Genomic DNA, 6,946 nt, shown 5'->3' on the forward strand with positions numbered 1-6,946 from the left:
TCCTCAGCCCCACACATCCCCAGGACCCCCCACTCTCCAGTCATCCCATCTCTCCACAAGACCCCAACTCACCTTCCTTAAGGGCTTTTCTTTAGGCCACTCAGCCATATATATACCCACAATGCATTGTGTGCAGCAGGAGCCAGAAAGCCTCCGCCCCAGGCCTGGTTCTGTCACCAGTTGGCTATGGGTCTCTGAGAAAGCCAACACCACTCTCTCTGGACTTGTTTCCTCAGTCAAAGCAAGATGCATGGCCAGGTAACCTTCAAAACTAGCTCCACATATGATTTTCTAGCCTCCACTCTCCACTGACTGGCGTTTTCCATCCTGTATGTCTGTCTGTCTGATTGCTTGCTTGCTTGCTTGCTTCTGGAGAAAGGGTTTCTCTATAGCTCCAGCTGTCCTGGAACTCCATCTGTAGACCAGGCTAACCTCAAACTCAGAGATCCACCTCTGCCTCCAAAGTGCTGGGATTAAAGACGTGCGTCACCACCGCCTGTTGAGTTTTCAGTCCTTCAACAGAAAAGGGGAGACCCCAATGAAAATGCCACCGAGGACAGAAGTTAGGTCCCTCCCTAGCAGTGGTAATGCCATTTGTACCACAAATACGCAGACACAGCCTGTATCCAAGGCAACTCAGGGTACAGGACTAGGCCAGTTACCATCATGGTCCTGGTCTCAACCTTCATGTAAAACTCAGATCCACCAGCCAGGTATGGTGGCGCACGCCTGTAATCCCAGCACTCAGGAGGCAGAGGCAGGTGGCTCTCTGTGAGTTTAAGGCCAACCTAGTCTTACAGAGTGAGTCCAGGACAGCAAGGCTACCCAGAGAGACCCTGTCTCGAGAAACAAGCACAAAACTCATGTCTAAAGCCTTTATGAGTCATAAACTCCCAGGTGGAGTCCCTCTAATAGTTGGAGCTGGAGCAGCTGCCAGGCCAAGGGTTGAGAGGCAGGAGCTGAGGAGATAGAAGCAAGCATTTTTTTTTTTTTTATGTGTATGAGTGCTCTGTCTGCATGTATATCTGCACACTATAAGAGGGCATTAGAGGGTATAGATGGTTGTGAGCCACCATGTGGGTGCCGGGAATGGAACTCCAGACCTCTGGAAGGGCAGACAGTGCTCTTAACCGCTGAGCCATCTCTCCAGCCCCAGAAAGCAAGCATCTTGCTTGCAGAAAGCTCCAGTACTCCTAAGCGTATTCTCTGTATGGGTGAGCAGGCATGCCACACCCCACCAGGAAAATCCTATTGTCTGTCCAGTGTATCCTGAACACACCTTAGCCCTGACCTCCTTGGTCACCTGTACAACATGCCTCCCTGTCCTAAGGTGGGGGTGGGGTGGGGATGGGCTTCTCCCAGGGGGGCCCCAAGTTCTAAGCCAGAGTCAAATGCTTAGGGATGAGACACGAGGTAAAACTCACATAGCCCAGACAACAAGGATGCCTGAAGAGAGCTCCTCCCGAGGGTGGCAGCTGCAATGGAGAAAGCCCAAGCCCACCTACTTCTTGCTCCTGGCATCCAGCAGGATTCAGGTCAGTAAGGAAGAATCAGTAGTTAGCAAGCCGTGCTCACCTCTGGTCTGGGTCCTTCCTGGAGACCAAGAGGCTCCATGACCTTTCATCCTTGTGCTGGCTGCGTATAGAAACAGGAAGGCGCCTGGCAGTGGTGGCACATACCTAAGTGGCAGAGGCAGCTAGATTCTCTGAATTTGATGCCAGCCTGGTCTACAAAATAAGTTCCAGGACAGCCAGGACTGTTACACAAGAAACCCTGTTTAAAAAAATAAAGAGGCCTGGAGAGATGGCTCAGAGGTTAAGAGCACCCACGGCCTGCTCTTCCAAAGGACCTGAGTTCAATTCCCAGCAACCACATGGTGGCTCACAACATCTGTAATGAGATCTGGTGCCCTCTTCTGGCATGCAGGTATAAAGCACTCATATACATCAAATAAAAAATAAATCATTTTTAAAAAAATAATAAAATAGCATCACACCCCTGAACCTCATCTATAAGATAAGAACAGGAGCTAGAGATGTAGCTCAGTTGTTAGAATGCCTGCAGCGTGCACAAAGGTGTGGATGGGATCCCCAGCAAGGCATGAACTAGGTGCGGGGGTGTACACCTGTGATCCCAGCACTCAGGGAGCAGAGGCACTCAAGATCAGAAGGTCAGGGGTCATCAGGTCAAAGCATTTGCCATGATGACCTGAATTCAAGTCCTGGAACCGACCAGTGGGAGAAGGAAACAGGCTCTCAAATGTCTGATATTCACATGCACTCTGACATATGGGTTTCAACTCACACACAAGGGGAGTGGGGGGGAGGGAGAGGGGAGGAGAGAGAAGAAAATCAGGAGGTGGAGGAGGAGGAAGAGGCAGCATATGCCCATAATCTCAGCACACAGACAAGGAGGACCAGGAGTTCAAGGCCTTAACTATGTAACAAGTTTGAAGCTAGCCTGGGCTACAGTGTCTTTTTTTTTTTTTTTTTTTTTTAATGGTGGGAGGAGGAAGACATGACACAGGAAGACGTGATGGCTTTTTTTTTTTTTTTTTTTTTTTTTTTAATAAACTTCTCAGGATAAAAAAGCAGGTTGAGGATACGGGAACCACCACATACAAAAATCTCGGGGTGAAAGGCATCTGTCCTGGGTGGCAGCCCCCAGCTGGGTGCTCGTTCCCCTGTCCTGACAGATCAGACCAGTGTAAAAAGCCAAATGGGAAGAAAGGGGCAGCAGTTAGACTACCACCCCTGACTTAAAGATACCCCTGCACCGGGAGTTCCGGGTGGGGGAGGGGTGGTCTCTGCTCCCTCCGCCGCCCCCCACCCACCGCCAAGAACCTTCAACTGTCAAGCGCTGTGCTAGGTACTAGCTGTGCTAGGTGTTCACCTGATAGCCTTCAGCATGCTGCACTCCCCAGGTAGGCACTTGGGGGCGGGGCGGGGGATGCTGTCCCTTCTATAGACTAGGGTGCTCCTGCGGAAGTGGGGCTGTGTCCTCATGAGGCCTCAGACAGGGTAGATGCTAGATGCTCTGAGGGTGAAAGGCTGGCTGGCTTCCTTAGTTAGGGAAAGAGTAGGCAGGTGGCTTTCTCCTTTATTCCACTGGCGTAGGTAAGATGGCTTTTGGCGGGGCGGGGGTGGGGGTGGAGGGGCTTGGGTAAAGGTAGGGGAGGGAGTATCTGCCATTAGAGATATGGTAAACGTTATGGAACAGAAAGCCTCTCTCAAGCCTAGAAAAGCAGCCTTCTTAGTCCAGAAAGATCCGGTCCTAAGACATAGCAGAAATGAGCCGCTGGCATGGAGTCTGAGCTATCCTCACAAGCAGGCCTGGTGGGTGGGGCTGGCGGCAGTGCCGGAAGGAGTGGCAGAGAAACTGTTCCCACGGGGCTCAGCTCCGCCCCTCACCCTCAGCCTAGGAGCCCAGGACGCTGGGTTACTGTGAGTACAAAGGCCCTTAGACTCCACCCCGCAGCTGCTGTGACAGGCTAGTGACCTGACCTCTGGATGTTTAGGCTTGAAGGAGACTCCAGGCCCCTAATTTTCTGAAAGAGTATCTCAGTTTCCTCCAAGCTCTGGAAAACAAGCAATCCATAAAACCGTGGTTTCCCTGATTGTAATGCAATCGTTTTAAGAATCAGTGGGAGTAGGGCCAGAGACATGGCTCAGCATGTTAGGAGCCCATATAGCTCTTGCAGAGGACTAAGATTTGCTTCCCAGCACCTGTGTTTGGTGGCTGTTAACCACCTGTAACGCCAGCTCACGGGAGAGGCCACGCCCCTACCCTCTGCGGGCATTTGCACTCCTGTACCGGGTAGTAGTCACAGTCAGCTGTATCTGAGATAGTGCCTCGTTTATCCACTACCTCAACTGAGCCATTCCAAATAGATTAAACAGATGAGGGGATTGAGAGGCAGTGTTCTTGGTTTGTTTGTTTTAGAGACTGGGTTTCACCGTGTGACTTAGGCCTCAAAACCAGGATGCTTGCCAGCAAGGTGGCTCCACAGATAAAAGGTGCTTGCCAGGAAGCCTGAAAACCTGGGTTCAATGGCCAGGACCCACAGTGTGGAAGGAGAGAACCTATTCCTGTGGGCTGTCCTCTGACCTCCAGATGGATGCTCTGGCACACCTATGCACACATACAACGTAAATAAGAAGATGCAGTAAACGGAATCCTCCTGCCTCAGCCTCCCAAATGCTAGGTTACAGTACCGCACTACCCCACTCTTCTTAGATTTAACTCTTCAAAAATCTACAGGCCCCTAGTCTGATGAAGGCTGCACCCCCAACTTCCGGGGTTGGCTGTTAGTCTGATGGAGGAGGCAGTTTCATATCTCTTAGCATACTCCCATAGCCACCTGCCTGAGCTTCTGCCAGCCTCATCTGTCTCAGGCACTCCCACCAGCCCCTGTGTTCACATGAACTTTTCAAAAGTCTACTTACCCCAGGTAAGAGACCCCCAAAGTACAATTCCATTGAAGTCCAACTTGGGGAGCCAGTGGATTTACTGGGCTTAATTACAGGTGAGGAGTTACTCTCAGGAGCATGGTGCCTTAGTCAGGGTTACTGTCGCTGCGACAGAACACCATGACGGAAAAGCCAGGTGGGGAGGAAAGGCTTTATGCAGCTTACACTTTCATGCTGCTGCTCCTCCTCACTGAAGGGAGTCAGGGCAGGAACTCACACAGGGCAGGACCCTGGAGGCAGGACCTGATGCAGAGGCCCCATCTCAAGAATCCAATGCAAGCCATCACAGCTTTTCTGATGAAGATGACGGCGGCAGCACAGAGAGCCACAACACCGTGTGCGCATGACTCCTGAAGCTGTCTTCCCTGAGAGAGGCTTGCTACAGCAATGGCAGTGGGGTTGGAGTAGGGGGATGACTCCCTCCTGTCAGCACCAAGTACCTAGCTCAGATACTGGGGGCTTGAATGCGGAGTCCAAGCAGAGTTTTTAGTCAGTTCAAAGGAGAAAGGAAAAATTATTCCCTGGGCTGGGCAGTAATTATGGACGGAGCTTCCAGGGAAATGAAGGATGTTGGGCTGCGCCTTGCCTGCCGCCGTGATGTCAGCTTCCCTTGGATGCCAGCACCTTCTGTGACCCTCTGAGACCTCCAGCAGGGGCTCAGCACCAGTCCCAGTGCAGACATGTCAGGGACCCCACAGGATGGCCCAGAGTGGAAAGCACCAAGTAGCTCACTTCCCTGGATAGCTGGCCTGAGATCTGCCCGTAGCTTTCACAGGCCCTGCAGAGCCACTGACATCTCAGGCAAGCTGAGCCTTCATCTACATGGAGGGGATGCCTCCCCAAGCACTGTGAGGCGGTTAGCACACCTGTGGGTTCCATCTGCTAGGTGCCAATAGCGGCCACCTGCCAGGTGTGGCAACTAAAAGCATCTCTAGGTATAGCCAACAGTCCTTAGGCTAGGTGAAACAGTCTCCCATGCTGAGAACTTCCTTCCTTCCTTTCTTTTTTGCAGGCAGAGTCTCACAATATAGTCCAGGCTGACCTAGAACTTGGTTATGTAGATCAGACTTTAACTTACAGAGGTCCAACCACCTCTGCCTCCCAAGTATTATATTTTTATTGTCAGTTTGTTATTATATGTGCATGGGTGTTTTGTCCACATGTACATCTGTGTATCGGGTGAGTACTTGGTGCCCTCAGAGGCCAGAAAAGAACATCAGATCCCCCGAAACTACAGTTGGAGGTGGTTGTGAGCTGTCATATAGATGCTGGAAGTTGAACCTGAATTCTCTGGAAGGGTAGTCAGTGCTCCTAATCAAAGCATCATATCTCTAGCCCCTGATTTTGTTTGTTTGTTTGTTTTTGCTTGTTTTTTGAGACAGGGTTTCTCTGTGTAGCCTTGGCTGTCTTGGACTCACTTTTTTTTTTTTTTTTTAAGATTTATTTATTTATTATGTATACAGTGTTCTGCCTGCATGTACATCTGCAGGCCAGAAGAGGGCATCAGATCACATTATAGATGGTTGTGAGCCATCACGTGGTTGCTGGGAATTGAACTCAGGACCTCTGGAAGAGCAGACAGTGCTCTTAACTGCTGAGCCATCTCTCTAGCCCTGGACTCGCTTTGTAAACCAGCCTGGCCTCCAACTCACAGAGATCTGCCTGCCTCTGCCTCGGAGTGCTGGGATTAAAGGTGTGTGCCACCGTACCTGGCTCAGCCCCTGAATTTTTATTTTAAATTATGTATCTATGTGTGGGTATGTGCACATGCGTGCAGGTGCCCGAGGAGGCCAGAAGAGGGTATCAGATCCTCTGGTACTGGAGTTACAGGGTTTTGGTTTTTGTTTGTTTGTTTGTTTGTATGCTTCCATGTGGGTGCTGGGAACCAAGCCCGGGTCCTCTGGAAGAACAGCAAACATTCTTAACCACGGAGCTTCACACAGCATGCCTGAGGAAAGGGGAGCTGTTTGAAGACCCCACTTTCCCTGCTGTGCCCAGGTCTATAGTCTTCAAGAACCTGGGCCCCAGCGCCAATGTTTCATCTTTTGAGGCACTGCCAGACGATGCTATCCAAAGCGGCCTCATCTTTTCTGATCTTCCCGGCCATGCTCAAGGGCCCCAGTGTCTTCGCTTCTTCACCTGTACCTGACAAACTGCCTTGCCATCCCTCCCATCCATGACTATGAAGGGGCATCTATGGTGGCCTTGATCTTCTGAAAATCACCCATATGTTTTTGTTTGTTTTCTGAGGCAAGGTGTCATTTTTTTTTTTAAAGATTTATTTATTTATTATTATGTATACAGTGCTCTGCCTGCACATACACCTGCAGGCCAGAAGAGGGCACCAGATCACAGTATAGATGGTTGTGAGCCACCATGTGGTTGCTGGGAATTGAACTCAAGACCTCTGAGTCAGTTAAGAGTCAGTGCTCTTAACCTCTGAGCCATCTCTCCAGCCTGGCAAGGTGTCATTTAAC

The sequence above is a fragment of the Acomys russatus genome, chromosome 11, assembly GCF_903995435.1.
Source record: "Acomys russatus chromosome 11, mAcoRus1.1, whole genome shotgun sequence".
NCBI classification, from domain to species: domain Eukaryota; kingdom Metazoa; phylum Chordata; class Mammalia; order Rodentia; family Muridae; genus Acomys; species Acomys russatus.